General features: G+C 41.7%; 1 protein-coding gene across 1 annotated transcript in view; it reads right to left on the reverse strand.

Annotated features, from left to right (window-relative positions):
* gpr4 (G protein-coupled receptor 4) overlaps positions 1–18,879 on the reverse strand; it is a 48,780-nt gene that overhangs the window by 15,478 nt on the left and 14,423 nt on the right. The window lies entirely within an intron of this gene.

The raw sequence follows: 18,879 nt of genomic DNA on the forward strand, positions 1-18,879 counted from the left end.
GTTATATGTAAATACATTTTAGTGCCAATCAGATCACTTAGTAACTCTCACTTACATGTCGAAGTAGTAACATCATCAAATCTTAAAACAAGCAAAAGGGTGTAGTTTATTTTATTTGTTTGTTTTGTAGTTATTTTCAATCATGTGGAGCGGAAGGTTCAGCATCCAGAAAAATACACAATCCAGTATATTCAGGTTTTGTACTCTGCACTCTGACTGCCTTTGTGTTTTTTTGCTAGAATGTCCCTTTAATTGTTTGTCTTTGTTAATTATTCTGTGTCAGCGCAGAAACACTTGAGAATGTGGAGCCAGGAGGGAAGACGACACAAACAAGTTCCTGAGCTGTATCTTAGAAAACGGAAACACCAGGGTCATTTACCCTGTTAGGAAGATATACAGTAGGCTCAGTGTGTGTGTGTGTGTGTGCGTGTACATGTGTGTGTGTGTGTGTGTGTGTGTGTGTGTGTGCATGTGTGTGTGTGTGTGTGTGTGAGGGTCCAAACTGAATTTCAGACCTTGAAAGTGAAGGAATGTTTAGATCAGGAGGTCGACGTCTTGATACGACTGATTGTGGGTTAAAAGTTAATTCCGGCTCATTTCAACTATAGACTCTGATTGTTTTGGTAATTTGCATCAGTTGTGATAATATTATACTAACCTAATTAATCAGAGAGATCCAGAAACACATTTACATGTATCCATGTAAACGTCCAATCGGGCAAGAAAAGAGCAACCAGACAAACAAACAGTTTCTCCAGATTATCAAACCACTTGATGAAGTAAAACCAAAGTGAATGTACCTGAAATAATGACTAATTATAACTAATCATATCTCTGTGAACAGGAAATCTTAAGTAGGGAGTCATGTGTTCACTGGGACGGACGTTTAGAACAAATAGAGTCAGATAGCGTTGCTTCCTGTGTCTGACTTATTCTTAATGATGTCACCACATGTCCAGATGTCAGTGTTTAACTGGCAGAGCACAAAGTTACTGTTCCTGAAATACAAGATCAACAGAACACGATCCACTTTTTAAATAAACCGAAGTTATTCTTCAAGATTTAACAAACCTGTGCGTGTGTGTGTGTGTGTGTGTGTGTGTTTTGGCAGTGACCATGCGGCTGTTTGCCAAACATTCCTGTTGACAGTCAAACAGTGGAAGCAGGAAGACAGTAATGCTACACTATCAAACATGTCGACACGCCTCTTACACTTCACTAAACAACTCGGTCACTTCCACGACACACACACACACACACACACACACACACACACACACACACACACACACACACACACGATCCAGTAACCTCACAGCCCTCAATCAAATCTCATAACTGGAGAAAATGATAAAAACCAAAACAATGATAATCTGCAGCAGGTACAGGGAGTATTAAAGCCAGTTTCCTACCTGTGAGGCCTGTTTTTGGACACACACTGAAGCACACACACAAGTTTAAAGAAATGTTACCCTCATTAAAATGCAGGACACCTTCTTTCCATTACAAGGGCATCTCTCATCTACAACCTTGATCAGGAAGTCTTTGATGTTTGAAAGCTGGTGGCCGAATGACTGGTGTTATTTCATTTATTTTTGTGACGAGCCTCATTAGGAGTGTCAGTGAGATCTGAGGATCGACCCCCTGGGTGTCATCTCGCCTGCACTTCATTTTCACTGGCAAGAACCACAGTGGAAACACTTCTCTGGAAACACTCTACTGCATTTTTTAAAATCAAATTTGTTTAGATCTTCGCAATGTGATTATGAATAAACCCGACACTAATAGAGTCGCACGGCGTCACAACCAACTTGTTTCATGGACCTTCAGGTGACAGACTGTGAGTTTTAACTTCCTCTGCCTAGTTATTCTGATGTGAACAGATGGATAAGCCTCTTATTGGCCAACTCTTTTCTTTCTTCTATTTTCTCTTGCTTTTCAAAGTCTCCCTTGCTTTCTATGAGAACCAATAAGGGCCAGGACTTGAGTTATAGCCAAGTGGTCACTAGACATGAGGACAGCTGATGTCAGCAGGGTCATTAGGCAGCCTGGTCGTCCCTCTCTGGGTCGGCCCACCCATGCTCCAGCGTTCCCGACCTCAGACTTTAAAAAAAAAAATTCATTTTTGATGGTTCAGTGAATTCATCTTGTCATCTTTTTGTTTTGAGCGCACTGAGGGATCGGACTTGAATGTCACTGTAACCAGCTCTCTCTCAAAGGGAGCCTCCTGATGACGTGTCTGTGCACTGCACCGCGGGACGGCTCAGGGGATTTTAAGCAAACCAAGATGACGTCAAACTATCTCAATGAATCTCTGCCATTAGCTACTGTGTGTCATAAATGTTTGGCAACAATACTTCCTCTGCAACGTCACCCAAGAGTTTAGCAGATTTTTTAAGCAGTTTTCCAGATAACCCAAAATGCTTTTTCACTTTGTCTTGAATGACGGCAATTCCCATCAGACCTTTCTCCTGCGCTGACACTCTACACTGAAGAGGCACTCACTGGCCACAAATGATCGGATAACGGTTTTTAGAGCTCTGTATTAGTCCAAACTTGAGATTAAAGCACTTTAATTTGGTCAGCAACAAATGAGACCATTTTGAACTGTTCTGGGGAATTAATTAATTTGTTAAACATGAATTCATAGTATTTTATTTTAGTTTATCAGTTCATTAGATTTGAAGGAAATCTACTTCCTGGATTAAAGGAATTAAGAGATCACTGACCCCAGGCCTGATATGAACTAGTCAAACATTCAGTATAGTGTACACCAGGGACGCAGACACTGCTGCATTCCCACCAATGTTGAGAAGCAGTTTTCTGTCTGTTGTCGTGACAACCAAGGTCCCTGCTACCAGCCATACACCGAGTTATACGAATGCTGGTCATTTTTTTGGAAAACTACTGCATGTCTCCACCCTTCAGGATGTCCTGTTTGAATTAAGGTTAGAGATGAAGTTTTCCATTCTCCACTGACATTTTCAAATCAAGTATTTCCATTTATTTTCCATATATTTGCCATTTTATATTTCCAATTTTTTCAATATTTCAACTTCAGCAGATTCATTTGATACATTGATATATTAGGATTCAAGGTTGTATTGTCACCTGGATACACACACACACACACACACAGACACACACATATATATATATATATATATATATATATGTATACATGTAGATATTTCATCCCCCCCATGTTTCAGTAGTGGTCTGGATGAATCTGCACACACAACATAAGCAAACCAAGGGCTTGGAAATGCAAATCTGAGTGAGTGGGAGACATTTGCATTGCTATTTGTTTTGAACATGGAAATAGTGCAAATATGCTTCCCACAGTTCAATTAATATTCTCTTTTGGGTCCGGTCTATTCAAATAGTTCATTGCTGTGTTGTATATACCCAGCTGGGTCTGGAAGTTTCCTTCTGAGAAGCTGGTCAGACCGGTTGCCTATAATTGCAGTCCTCCACAGAGGGCAGGAGAGACATATTCAGTTATTGAAAATGTTATTTCAGTGGTTGCTGTTCAGGGTGATTTCACCAACTCCTCTGGAGATTAAAACTGGCAACCCTATAGTCAAAAAGCAGGCTTCCCCTGAGATCAGGCTGACATTTGGGCATCTTTAAAAAAGATAAAAAGAAAAAGATCAACTGGAGGGGGGAGGTCTACGGGGAACAGAAGGAAATTAGGAAACTTTTTGCTAGAGAAACAAAGACCCCAGGGTGAGATCTCCTCCCAAAGCGTCATGTTTCCATCCTACCCAGAAACCTTTAGCCTTACAGCCTTAATTTCACTGTAACACAATGATGGCAGTGGTGACTAAAAATCTGACTACAAAAAGGTGTTTCCTGTGTCCAGGTCTCTCATGTTTTCACACGACACAGACCTTTTGAAGTGAACTCTGCTGCAGTCAAACAGTAATTTCAGGCTTGGAGCAGTTTGTTATGTTCATCTGCCTGTGTGTCACTGATTATTGCTTTTTATGCAGTAACCCTGAGCGCATATTTCACATCCTGGTCACCACTTGCGTCCAGATCTGACGCATCTTCCATAAAACTGGCACATTTAGTGGCGTACGCTGACAGTGAGAATAAATTCAGTCCGGTCTATTTTCACCCTCGTCTATCACGCGCTCGGTCGATGATATTGTAACTGCAGAATCACTACAAACGGCACTGTGGTGGTGCTAAATTAGCTTCTGAGGAGATGATGTGTTGCTGTGTTCTTCGTGCTCCACAGATAAGTTGGCAGCGGACAACAGGGAGAGAAGGGGTGGAAGTGGATGTTAGCGTCAGCAGCCATCCACTGGCAGAGGGATGCAGCCGCCTCCACAGTTCTCACTGTGAGCACAAATGTTTTGGGGGGTAGATTCCCTACAGTGTTTATTCTGTTTATCAAGGATTCAGTCGAATGAGAACACATCTACTGTATACATAGCTAAAATGAAAAATACTGAATCCCTACTATTTAAAACACATTCAGTGGGCCAACATGTCATCTGACCAGAATAATTCAGCCTTTGAACAGGATCTGTTTATGCTCACACGGCTGGGAGAACTCACAGTTTTTGTTTTGCGTGTCTATACTCTTCAATTCCTAATTACATACAAAGACAAATCAGCTTTCATTTTAATCATGTTTCTATTTTTGCTTTCACATGTAACTGCTGCCCATTGTATGTCTTTATAATTAAAGTCTGTTTTTTATTGTCTTATGTCGCCCATACACTATAAGATTTTGTAAAGGATCACCCCCCCCCCACCTCTGTATTTAATGCCCGCCTTACACAAGACCACTCACATGCTCAACATCAACTGGGTTTGCTGCTTCCTGTTCAGTGCTGGAGAAGCGTCATTGAACGTCACTATTTGCATGAGCCAAGACTAAAAAACTTACTATAACATTATGAAATGTTAGATTTTATCGGAACATCAAGACAATAAAAAGACTGACTTAGACGGCCAGGACGACCACCTCACACTTGCAGCACAGACACAGAGCCTCCATATCTCATATATTTGCAACTGGATGCCTGACCGATTGTATCAGTCTAGCCAATGAAATTTGATCAGTGTGTGTTACCGATAACTAGTGTTGCTCACAGTTTTATCTGCTGCTATTTTTACCCAAGTAATAACCTGAATTAAATAAGGAATGATTGATGTTGAGTTTCAGCTTACGTCTAGTTTTTCTTTTTTTTCTCTCTCTCTCTCTTAAACACACACACACTTTTCCTAAACATTCTCATCTCAAGAAGGTAAAGATTGTGCGAATGCTTGTTTTTCTGAGAGGAAATAGAGAGTGAGATTCTGTTAAATGATGAAAACATTTGTCGTTTTTTTTAACAAGCTTGTGTGTGTCCTTAAAGGCCCCTCTCTACACACTGGAGGGAAACACTGTGACAACAGCAATGTTGCAGGTTTGTTGTATATCACATTGTGATGCTGAGCTGCGTCAGGCTGTTTGATGTGTCTTTCGAGGCATGTGAGAGGGTGTCATGAATGTGCGGGAAACTGCAGCGTTACAATAACCCCCTTTCGGTTGTTTGCCTCCTCCAGCCAGCCGAGTTACAGGAAATATGTTCACAATCTTCCCTTCCACAGTTACAGCACTGAATAATAGCCAGAAAATGTCTTTGCAGAATATTATGATGTCACAGTGAAGTTGACCTTTGACCCTTTGGATATAATATCATCACTTAATTTAGATATTTGAGTCTACATTGTGTCGCTTTGGGTATTTATGGGTTACGGTTGAGGTCACAGTGACCTTTGACTTTCAAAGTCAGGGACATTTCTTCTTTAAACATGAACACAGGTCCAGGACGAGTAAAACAACCTGTGTCTGATGACAAAGCAGCTTCGCCAGGAAAAAGCCCGGCTGCCATACTCTGTGCATCAGGATGGAAGAAAAAGCCCAGAATGGTCCACATCAAACAGGTCGTCCATCAGGTAGGTCTGTTCTGCTGACCCGGTGGTTGTATATTTAACCATTATTTCCACACAGTCAGTTCTCCAGTCGACCTCCCTGATGGCGCCAGACTTGTTTGTCATAAGATTTGTGTAACAACTGCGAAGCAGAAAACCAACAGAATGAAGCTGCAGTAGCTGAGTTTTATGGCAAATATCCCCATGGTTAACTCCATGTTTTCCACCGGCCTCATCCATGACGGTGAAGCTCTTCTCTCTCTTTTTGTATAATAGTAGCTTTTCATGTTTACAGAGAATCTTCATGGAAAAGAAAACACACCAGTTTAACAGCTTTACAATACATTTTCCCCCATGGCTATGCCGAACACAGCAATAAAGATAAGAGATGAGATTAGATCAGATAAAACATTAATGATCCCTGTGGGATACTGAGCTGCAACAGCAACAAACACTGTTATAATAAAGCAATGAAAAAAAATAAATGTATAACTGCAAATGGGCGACACACCAGCCTCCAGTTTATTCGGTACACCCATAGCTACCACTAAGGCTGTAGTTTGTGGTGCTGTTGAATTGGATTGTTTTTAGCTGAGCGGTGTTTCTAATATTTTGTCCACCCTATCAAATGTATCATTGAGGACGCTTTTCTACCACATGCCATGCTGCAGGTTTGCACACAAAAAGTTGGTCGCACCCACCTGCCTTACATCTCAGGTGTTTCTTTGAGCTGAGTTTCAGGAAATCAGAGCTCATGTAACATTAAACACTCGTGACTGCCACCGGCGTCAGAGACGACAGTTGGACTTCATCTCCTGTCCTCATGGCTCCGAGTTTAAGACAGGCGTCCCAGAGGGGCCTGACTGTCATAATGAGTTGTAAACAGGAGGGAGGATGGCTCGGTGTCAGCTCCCATAAGTGTGGTGGGAAAAGCCCCGGCATCGTCCTGCCGAACCCAGCAACAATAAACACAGCATGTGGAGAGGAGAGGAAGAGGAAGATGGTAGGAAGAGGAGAAGGGAGGAAGAGGAGAGGAAAAGGAAGAGGAAAGGAGAGGAAGAGGAGATGAGAGGAAGAGGAGAGGGAGAGGAGAGGAAAAGGAGAGGGAGAGGAGAGGAAAGGAAGAGGAAGAGGAGAGGAGAGGAGAGGAAAAGGAAGAGGAAGAGGAGAGAAGAGGAAAAGGAAGAGGAGAGGAGAGGAAAAGGAAGAGGAAGAGGAAGAGGAGAGGAGAGGAAAGGAGAGGAAGAGGAGATGAGAGGAAGATGAGAGGAGGAGGAAGAGGAGAGGAGAGGAAGAGGAGAGGGAGAGGAAGAGGAGAGGAGAGGAAGAGGGAGAGGAGAGGAGAGGAAGATGAGAGGAGGAGGAAGAGGAGAGGAGAGGAAGAGGAGAGGGAGCGGGAGAGGAGAGGAAGATGAGAGGAAGAGGAAGAGGAGAGGAGAGGAAGAGGAGAGGAGAGGAAGAGGAAGAGGAGGTTTGGTGGGAAAGAGTTGACTTTGACAGCTCCATGACATGTGCAGACACAGTGACTGAGTCAGGTTGAACTGACCAATGACTCTGTGTGTTTGTGTGTGTGTTTTTGGTCAGCTGTTGTGAGGACCCGTCTGAGTTTTAGTCTTCAGAGACAGGACATTTGTGGAAAGTGAGGACATTTTAGTTTCCTATACAGCACACAGTCACACTCTCACTTGAGAGAGGAGGAAGGAGAAGACAGAAAGAGTGGGTATGAAGGGAAGGGGAGGGAGAGGTGGGAGAAGAGAAAAGAGATGAAGCAGGAAAAATGAGGAGGAGAACTGACGAGGGTAGATGGAGGAAAGGCAGGTGGAAACTTGAGGATGAAACTAAGTTGAGAAACTTGTGCCAGCATCTTTTACACTCAGCAAACAGTGAGTTCATCTCAGGCTTGTTTAAACTTGACAATACACACCAAGGAGAAGGAAATGATGTTCACACGCAATCAAAAAGGGGAAATATCTTATATGTTTCACATGAGTTTGTTTGTTCGACAAAATGGATGCAAATGAACGTTCAGTTCAGATAACACAAGAACAAGAACTCCCATCCTGTGGATTTGAATATGGTGATTCAAAAACACATGCATCTCAGCGTTACATTTGCTGACAGAAGATGATCAGTTTGAAAACAAACTCTTTGACAGTTACACTGACTATATTTAGAGGAGAGAATGAAGAAGTAGCCATAATAAAAAAAAGTATCCACAATCATCCATCATGCTTTACAGACCAGCTTTCTGTACAATGAGGGGCTGTTAATGATACTTCAGGCGCATTCACATTTGGTTTTAAAGTTTGTTTACAACCTGTCTGTTAATCTGACCCATTATTTTCCTAGCTGCTTCACTGAAATTCAGCGATGTCACTCTGCTCCCAGCTCCTCAGCTAACACATGTGAGTACTAGACCCAAGCTGTAATATACCGGCGTGTATTGCACTGGACTTTTCTGTCGTGTGAAGTCACATGTTGTCATCATTTAGTATATCAAAAACCTGATCATGTGATCTGATCAATGAAAGCAAAGTATCAGAAAACATGTATGAGATGTTTCCATTAGATACAGTGGTTGTGATAAACTTCTCTCTATGCCTGAGGCTCATGATAAAGGCCTAGTATTTAGAGTTTAGGCTTGTAATTTAAATGTAATGTCGCTGGTTCAGTTCCATGTGCAGCAGCCTCCAGATGGCTGATGCTTGTTGTTTGTGTTTTATTTTCTTCTTATGGGGCTCATGGGACTGTGGACTGCCTCAACAGTTCCTACTGTTATTCCCCCTGAGTATTGTTACTGCAAAAAAAAAAAAAAAAAAAAAAAAAAAAAAAAAAAAACTTCACGCGCCAATAAACACCCACAGCTGAGCTCTTAAAAACATGCAGTAATACATCCAAACGTAGTGCTGTGACTGTGTGCTGTTGTCACATTGAACTTACAAATATGAAAATGTGTTGTGTGTGTGTGTGTGTGAGAGAGAGAGAGAGAGAGAGAGAGAGGGAGAGAGAGAGAGAGAGGGAGAGAGAGGGAGAGAGAGATACCATCTAACTGAGTTCCAGTGATGTTAGTGGCTGTAGGTGTTATCTATATGTGTGAGAGTTGAGTAATAGTTCAGTTCCAGCTAATGTGACGGATCACATTTTTGTGAAGAATCCCACAAAACCAGTTACATGACAACTATGTAAGTCAATGTGTTGAAGAGGTGAGCTCGTTAAGAGTAAGTTAGGTGTCAAAGGGATAGTTCGGAGGTTTTTGACATGTGGTTGTGCGAGGTATTTATACATAGTCAGTGTATTACCTGTATTGGATTCGGATCTGCGTCCCCTCAGTTTAAAGAAGCAGCCCAGAGCACCGGCACAGAGACCGAGTGGTGTGCCGCTGTGAACGGGTCCGGCTGCAAAAATGTGTTTTAGCCACTTTACAAAAATGATTTCACCACTTATCTTAAAGCCCTTTCCAGTGGAACTACATTTTCTCAATCGCTGAACTAGCACACCTCAGTCACAAAGAGCTACGTGCATTTGTGTGTAGGAATACAGTAGGTCAGCGGTTGAGAAAAATGTAGTCCCAAAGGAAAAGGCTGGTACAGAGGTGAAAATATTCAAAACAGCGTAAACTTCAACTGATATTAGCTTTTTTTCCATGGGAATTTTTCAAAAACACATTTTCACCGACGGCCCTGTTCACAGCAGCACATCACTCAAGTGTCTGTGCCGGTGCTCCTGGCAGCCTCTCTAAACTGGCAGCGAGCCCATCTCAATGTACTGCAGGTAGTACACTGACTACCTCACGCAGCCCCATGTCAAACAACCCGAACTATCGCTTTACCTTGCAAAAACAAGCTTTAAAAAAAAAAAGAAATAGTGATATATTAGTGAAATAGTTCAACAAAGGGAAATGAGCCTGTTTAATTTAAACACATCATAAGCAGCAAACTGCAGCCTGTGGCCTCTCTGTGCAAACAAGATACCATGCATCAGGGTTCCCAGAGCAGACCCACAGAGGGCTTGTGTTCGCCGCCCCTTCGTGAGCAGCTCGCCTCAGGCCTGATAAAGAGATATTCCTGTGATAGTCACAGTGTTAGCCCATTTGGTTTGCTAGCCTAAACACAACGTCTGTGGTGAGCTCAGACGTACTGTATCAGCTGTGTCACATGGAAGCAGGCCAGCGGCTGTAACACCAGCGCTCATGTTACACGGAGACAAACAGGCGGGTGGAGCAGGGCAGCACTCACAGACGCCGGCCGCAGTCCAAAACCAGCTAAAACATCCTTCAACTCTGACTTACACATGTCAGACGTTTAATGAAATTACACTCATGTCAGGTATGTTATAGGAAAGGCTACAACTACAACACATGCTACTACTGATCCCACTAACACTGGTCTAAACAAACTTTAAGTACCACTTTCATTAATGCTTTAAACACTGAAACACTAACACAAAAGTAGCCTTCCTGCCTCCCTCACCTCCTCACAGAAAGTGAATATAGAAAAAACACAAAGAGCATTTCCTGTGTGTGAGGGTCAAGACTATACAAGACCCTCACCACTGCAGCTGTTCTGCAGCTGTACTGCAGCAATCCTCCTCCCAATGGTCCCATAGTTTTCATACAGTCAAAAAGATCCCCTTGTTAACATGTCCATATAATGTGTTTTATGTAATACAACACATATCATGAGGAAAATAATCGGTCAAGTATTTCCACCTTGGAACTGCAGGGAACCAATGACAGTCAGGGTTTCACACATCACATAACTACTTAACCAATCCTGTCAACTTGGGGGACAGGGGGCGGGAAAAATAAACTGCCAGTTACAAACTAACAAACAACAAAAACAAATAAAAGATGCTAACTTCACCAACCAGTCTGATTGTCTGGCAACTAACAACAGACAGCTCTGCTTCAATGCTACCAGTTCCAATACTTATACTATTATCTAAAAGAAAACCACTTTCACTTGAATAGTGCCTTTTGGATCTACAGCAGCTTAATCTAAAATTGAAGTTATCAGTAAACATGGTTTAAAGTTTATATACAATGTTTTTTATGTTAAAGTTCACACATAAAAATCCTGTGAGTGTCACCTGTCACAGTCTGCTAATGATATGCTGTGCTAATGACACTATACGCTACAGTTTCCATGATCTGTCTTCTGCCTTGTTTATGTTCTCTGTTACAGGAAACGCTGACAGGCTGTTGTCACCAGCAGTGTGGCTGCCGCCCAGGGTCACAGTTATTGCAACGATCCATCAAAGGCCTAATCCTTTTACAGGTGAGTCACAACAGACGGTGACTTCAGATTAGATTACAGTGAAGATGATTGGGTATATCTGGACCAAACAACCAGACTGTATTATTAGAAAGGCTCAGCCTCCAGCAAGGTAATCACTTTCTGTATCTTTGGAGTAAAATGCACCACTATGGCATCTGACTTCAACGTCCGTGCAGAGTGTGAGTCAGCGCAGTGCAGCAGTCTGTGGATGTCTGTTATCAGTTGAAGACTGAACACGTCTGTCATAGTCTCACATGTGTCATATTTGTAAAGCTCAGCAGGAAATTGTTGCGTTGTTGTTGAAATTGTGTGTGTGTGTGTTCGTGTGTGTGTGTGTGTGTGTGTGTGTGTGCGTGCGTGTGTGTTACATGTTGTCTGTGTCGCTCAGTCTTTCCTGTTTGTCTTCTGCATTTAAATGTATCAAATGTCAGAATCAGCTTTACAAGTATACAAGCAATTTGAGTGTGGTTTCCAATGGCTCTCAATGTCCTTACACACAGATCCAAAAACAGTGGGGACTAGGGTCAAGGACATTTTCAGTTTTATATTAAAACTCTTCCTTTTTTAAGTGAGCCTTTCTTTTAGGGGTGTTCGGAATCAGATTCATCAAACCCTTGTGACAGAACAAACTTTGCTCGTTTCAACTTGATCATCAAAATCTCACAAAAGCAACAGCTTAAAGTCCAGCTGCCCCATGAAAACATGACAAGTTTAGCTGTATCAGTGTCATGTGAGTACGGCTGCCAACAACTTGTCATCAGAGCAGAGCCGTATGAAGTTGAGATGCTTGACATGAGATTTAATAGATACTTAACATGAAGTGGTGGATTACTTAGATGGGAGGTGGCCAAGTCTCACAGCCACTGAACGAGAGAATATTAGGCTAAACGGAACACTGTATATAAAGATGGACGTAGCCTCCATGATGTCATCCATAGGTTTTCTGAAGAGTGGATTTAAAGCTAAGAGTGGGCTGCTCCACTGTCGACATCTTGGCAGTGCCTGACTCCACCTAACTCCTGGCTAATCCAAAAACAGGTAAAGAGGAGGGGGGCATGTGGAGCCGAGAATGCAGTGTATACTGGTTTGTGGCAAGCATATGCTCACCCAACTGTCACTCAAGTCAGCCCCCAATAATGCAGAACTCAGCCAAAATAAAATTTAAACGGGTGAGTTATGTAAAAATTCACCCCCCGTACAGTTGCCATGAATTATGAAATTAGCTATACAGACCAAAACAGTTTTTTTTTTGTATCAGGCTGTAAACATGTTTATTTCTGCCGCTAAAAACACATGTATATACAGCCAACACAAAGCTGAACAAACATAAACATGTAGCTACAGTATTATGTAGCCTACTGGCAAGTAGGTAAAAAGGCAGATCCAATCACTCAATACAGTGATTCTCACTATGTCCAGGTCATAAAAGCTTTTAAATACTGATCTAACAAAGTGTTGGATCAATGTTGGCAGCTACCGTCTGGGAAAAAACATCTGGTTCTCAGGAAAACATGCATCATGGTTTAATCTGAATGAACAGAAGAAGTAGTGAGAGCCACAATCAAAAACATCCACCCACATAAACCGAGACCTCCTGCCAAAGTTGGCGAACACTTAACAATCAGCTCACAAATGAGAATCTTACGGGCTACGTGTCAGCGAGCGCGTCGCACAACTACAATTCCAGTGAAAATAATCATCAGGACAGGATGTGTTGCCGTTACGGCGCGGCCTGAACATCGTGTCCGTCACCACAGTGTATGTTCGACAAGATGATGGTGCTGCTGAGAGCAGCAGGGAACAACAAGAGAGAGCGACCGCATGATAACAGCTTCCAGCCCGTCATCAGCTGCTGAGCTGAGTCATGAGACTGAAGCCCGAGGACCCACGCCGTCATCATGTGGCCGTCTCACCTGTGTGTGTGCATTTGTGTGAGAGAGATAAAAGGACAGAAAGTTTTGTCTGCTGATGAAAAATAGTAACATTCACTGAAATGAACGCACAAACACACACAGTAGGAGCTTAACAACAGTGAGAGACAGAAAAAGAGAGATTGGATAACAACCTACTGAAAGCTGAGACATAAGCCATTTCCCAAAACTGACAGTGGACGAAGTTTGATCTGTCTGAGCCGATGATGAGATGGATGAAGAGTGTGAAGAAGATGGATGAGATCCATGTTCTCCATGGATATTCTTCAGGTATATCCCCCGGTTTTCTCCTCTTAATGGGGTTTTTATGTTTTTATTGTTTTCTTAGTTGTTTTATTTATTTTCTTATTTTCTAAGGCAACAGCCAGAGCCGGAGGCATATTGTTTTCAGGTTGTCCATCCGTCCGTCCTTATGTATGTACATCTGATTCTTGTGGGTATCTCAGTAACGCCTTGACAGAACTTCTTCAACTCTGGCACAAACGTGGACTCAAGGACAAACTGATTAAATTTTGGGTGGCTAAAGGTCAAAGGTCAAGGTCAGTGTGACCTCAGAAAATAAATTTTAGCCTAACTCAAGACCTTACACAGTAATTATGACAAAATTTCACAAATGGTTAATATTTTAAATTACACTTGATAAACAGGGATGTAATGTGGAGCTAGTCTGACTGGTGGAGGCAGACAACTGTGAAGTGGTAATTCTAGTTTGTTTTTGTTTTCTAAAAAAGCACCTTATTCCTCTGGCATGTTAACATGTTATTTCTGACACACAGGTATGAAGGTAAACCAAAGTAACATGAGAAATAGATCAGTTTTACAGTTTAATATTGGAGGAAAACATTTGCATTTTAATGTCATATTTTTCATCTGCCTCTGCTGTAAATAGGATTATAGATATCATGTAAAGCAGATTGTACTGGCAGTGAGAAAAGATCAGTGAAAAGATGCCAATGAACGCAGATCATCAGCTCTGTGAACTGTCAAAGTCTTTTTAAGTTACAACATGAGCTAAAAAAAAACCACACACGGCTCTCTTCCTTCACAGTTTGTAACTAATGAATCCAAAGTAGCTGACTTTGAACTTTCTTATGTTCCCACCAGCAGAACACCTACGGCTGAGAGGAAAGACAGGTATGAAAATACAGCTTCACTTCCTTCCTGAACTTTCTTTGTAGAGCTAACTTCAGTACTGATTTGAATTCCCAAAAAGATTTCCATGACTTTCCAGATTTATAGCTTTCCTTGTTCACAGCCTAAAAATGTTCTTCCTTCCTGCTTTGTCACATAAATCAATGTAAAATATCTCAGGCATTTCAGGTGCAGTTACCAGACGGAGTAACTCAGTGCCGGCTATATATCACTCCACAATGTACAGGACACACTCAGAAATTAGCCCATTCTTTCATGTGCCTCACTTCCTGTTTCTATATCAGGCTCAAGGAAGCCCGAACTCAGTCACCAAGAATCCATTTACATCCACAGCCCCTCTGCTGACCAGCTGCATGTTTACAGTGACACAAAGCCATAAAGGGAAAGAAAGAAAGGCTGATAAGTAATAGGATATTCATTAAAGGGACACAATAACAGCTTTGATCCTTTGTCTAACGGTTTTATTAATGGATCAGCCAACGAATTACTAGAAACCATCTATGCTATGAGAACAACATCTTTTTCTTACTGCAGTCATCGTCTCTTATTTCTGAGGATTTGACCTTTTAAAAAAGGATGAATTCAATTCTTTATTCTTCAAGATGGTTTGTCTTGGCAAAGTTGAGAAAACTAGAAACTAAAAACTGGAACCCACACATTTCTATAATGCAAATACAGAAATGAAATACTTAAAGTGCTGAGATGACAAACACACATCACAGGTCACAGTTTGGTTTCCATCATCATTATTGAGCCAATCTGATATGAAAGTCTAGTGAGAACATAAATGCAAAATTGGCTCAGTGTGTCAGGGACGGTTTATTGTCCTCAGAGGGAATTAAATACCCACACAGGCTTAATAGGCAAAGTGAGACCAGAGTACACTGTGTACCTGACCTCACACCACTGCAGCACTAAAGTGGGAGAATTACAAGAGTTAGCGACAAAGGTTCCTGATGTTCCTCTCCAAAGTTACTGTTCAGTCCTGTTCCGCTGCAGCTGAGACGGATTCTCTGCTGCATGTTGCAAAGACATTTCTTTTATCTGCATCACCATCACAAAGCTCTCTTATCTGCATCTCATCAGCCCCTCCTTAGTGATGCAGAGTATTGTTATGAGTGCTGGATTTCACTCATAACGCATGCTGGACACCACAACAACACAACAATACTAGAAGACTAGATTTACGTGACGAACATTATTAGGCTGTTTCATGCTCTACTGGCAGAGCTTACACAGACAATTAGATGCTGTTTGGTTTGCACAGAGTCCCCACAGCCACCACATTTCATTCTGGGGAGGTCTTTGATGACTACTGCTTCCTTTTATTCCATATCCGTGTAACTTTATTGTTGTATGGCTTTAACCATGAGGTTTTAATTGTTTTCATAAACCTCCGTCTTTACATATCCTAGAGGAACCTGTGTTCACATTCATTCTTTGCCAGATCACAAAATATTCCTGGTGTTACTGAAAAAGAGAAGATTATTGCCGCCCAGGATCTTTGCATCTCTCTCTCCTCTATTGTTGTCATCTCTCCACTATCTATACTGAAGGCCAGAAAACGCCTAAAATAAATAAATGTCCCCACATGGTATCTCAACAGCTGTAGTCCCAATGTACTGTTATTTTTTTGAAGAGGTGCACATCAGCTTCGGTGACACCAGTCGTGGAGCTACAAAGTGCATGGACTTCTCTACACCGCAACCTGTGTAGCTTCGCACTAGGGGTGAGAAATATTATCACCATATTGATAATTATGAATATACACATTTACTACCATTAAAGAGGAAACATTCAACATGTTTGTTGGACCTCAAGTATGCACACAATGAGTTTTGGCGAGTAACACAAATGTAGACATAAAAGATTTATTATGATTCAGAACTATCACTTCTTTTGAGTCAATGCTCTTTGCAAGGCAACAGCAACAATGCTTTTACATAAACATCACACAAAAGATTGACATTATGTGACACATATTGACTATTACACACTGGAACAGTTATATGTAGTTTTGAATCCACATAAATAAAATAAGAACTCACTCCACTTAAATACACTTTTTTTTTTTAACCCCCCCCCGTGAAGGAATGACTGAGGAGTTAGACAGGAGCAACTCCTGAGGGGTTTGAACCACAAGAGGCTTGTTTGCTAGTGCTGGCAGTTTGATAAGGCAGATTTGTCTTTGTTTTCTCAGTGGTAATATTATTGTTTCCAATGTTGTAAAAAAGTTTGTTGTGTTTCCCATCTGTTAGCCCTTTTCCACTGCACGGTACTGGCTCGACTCAACACGCCTTTTTGTGGGTTTTACATCTGGCAACAGTTGTGGATATTACCTGGTACCTGGTACTTTTTTTGGTGAGGTGAAAACACTGCAGACCACTGAATGGTCAAAGAGAATCATCACTACTGTGTGAGACATCACGGGACGCTCTGAACAAAGCCGCCATTTTTAAAGAGCCAAGCCTGTAGCCTGTTACATTTCTGTTAGTCTGACAACCTGCAAAACTGAGGCCGATGTCACAAAGACAGACTTTGACCATGTCTTAGATATAACAAATAGTCAGACTTCAAACAGATGTCTAAATTCATCCGTTGCACAAAGCATTTTAGTTCTTGACTATCTTAAGCTGTGGTACAATGAATTCTGGGTAAACTAATACTTTTTTTCAAATTAAAAATAATGGCCGACCAAGGAACCACATCCAGCCGTGCAGCTCCGTCTACCCCAGCAGAAAATGTTTGTCTACAGGAAGAATTCAGTTATAAGCACGTTTAACTTGGGAAATTCAACAAAGAGTGAAACAATAAAAATAAAATCTGGGTTTCCCTTCTCTCTTTCTCTGTAACAATGTTAGCAAACCACAAATTATGAGCCATGGTTTCCTGTTTGTTGTTGTTGGGTTCGACCGCTCTGCGCAGCTATCACTGATAGCTAGTCCGGTGGTGAGGTGTCAAATGTTTCTGGCTTGAGATGAGGAGGTGCAGATGTTTCTCTGTTCAGTATCTCTTCAGTATCCTCCATTGTTCATATGTGTGTCGTGTTGATGATGACGTCACGTTGTCGCTATAGTTATAACACTGCATTGAGGTGGCACTATCTGCAGTGGAAAAAAAGCAGTACCTGGTTCCAAAAACACATAGAGTCAAGTCGAGTTGAGTCATTACCATGCGGTGGAAAAACACTATTTACTGCTTTGATGGACTGGGTGCAGTTACGCTGCCATGCACTTTATCTCCATCTCCTGCATCTCCTTGCAGCAGATATCTGCTGTTTGTTCAGCTTTAGAAATCAGAGCTGGTTTCAAATCACAGATGTTGTGTGACCTCTCTTCGCCAGAATTTCCTCATTCAGTTTAACACGGGTTTAACAACATGGCTTTTCTTTCCCTTGTTTTGTCCCTTCTTATGTCAGGTACACAAGCCTGGTACTGCCAAATAGACGGATTGAGCAGATGAAGTTGTAGCCAAATGCAAACCAGATGTAGTTATCATAAATTTCATTAGTTTATCATCGTTTTTTTTTTTTTTTTGCCCAGCCCTACTTGACTCTGACTGAAACTATGACCATCTGCTACATTCAGAAATTTTTGTCCTCATCACGAAGAAGGAAAACAACAGGGGTGCGGTGGAAGGAAAGCAGTGAGTCGAAGAGAAAAACTCAACAAAGACAGAAACAATCCAGGGCCCGAGGCAGAGACACAAAGAGAAAGACGAAGGCTGCAGGTATTTAATCCTGGCTGTTCATTTCATGCTCGGGTGGTCATGCTGCCGTCCATGTTTCAAAGCCCTTGTAGGCTCGACCTGACACCCTGCAGGGAAAATTAATGACTTCAATAAAAGTGCTACATTTTCCTGTGACGTTTCCCGCATCGAGCTTTATTGGACAAATCTTAATTTGGCTCTGATCAGATCACCACAGCTTGTTACTGTACGTCTGGAAAGAAATGAATGAGGCACTGTGTGTGTGGGTGTGTGTGTGTCAGTGTGTGCGCGCAGATGACTAACTTCTTTCCTTTCTGCAGCAGCCAGTACACAGGCCATGATGTATGATATTTGTGTCTTTAGCTGAGCACCTGTGTTGTTGTAGTCTGCCTGACAGGGCAGCGGATGACAGGACAGGTCTTGTTGTTTTTTCCACAGGGTGACTTTTGTCTACTTGATCAGATTTTTAGTTTCAACACTGGAGATTTTTCATCCCTTTTTTTCACTAAACTATGAAGTTAAATTTATAATATGTAACTACCCCACTTTAAAATGTCTAAAATGACTTTTACATTATCTCAAATGTTTCCAGCATTTCTCAAACCGAGAGAAATATAGGATTTTAATCAAGGTAACAGTTGCCTGTCAATAACCTCATATCTCCTATGAGCATGTGTCAGTGTTGTGGTTGCTCAAAATTGACAGTTTAAGTCATTTGCAATGCACATCAAAAAATACACATTTCATTTGTACCATTACATTTTGTTTGAATTTCTTTCCCAACAGCTGGAACAAGAGAGGACTGTGTCATTTAACCCTTCATGTCCCCAACCAGTTCATCTTCAATCACTAAATCCTGACTTGATGTTGGCTTTAAG

This window comes from Seriola lalandi, unplaced genomic scaffold (assembly GCF_002814215.2).
Source record: "Seriola lalandi dorsalis isolate HSWRI2012SDOR001 ecotype SW California unplaced genomic scaffold, Sedor1 jcf7180002054560, whole genome shotgun sequence".
NCBI classification, from domain to species: Eukaryota; Metazoa; Chordata; class Actinopteri; order Carangiformes; family Carangidae; genus Seriola; species Seriola lalandi.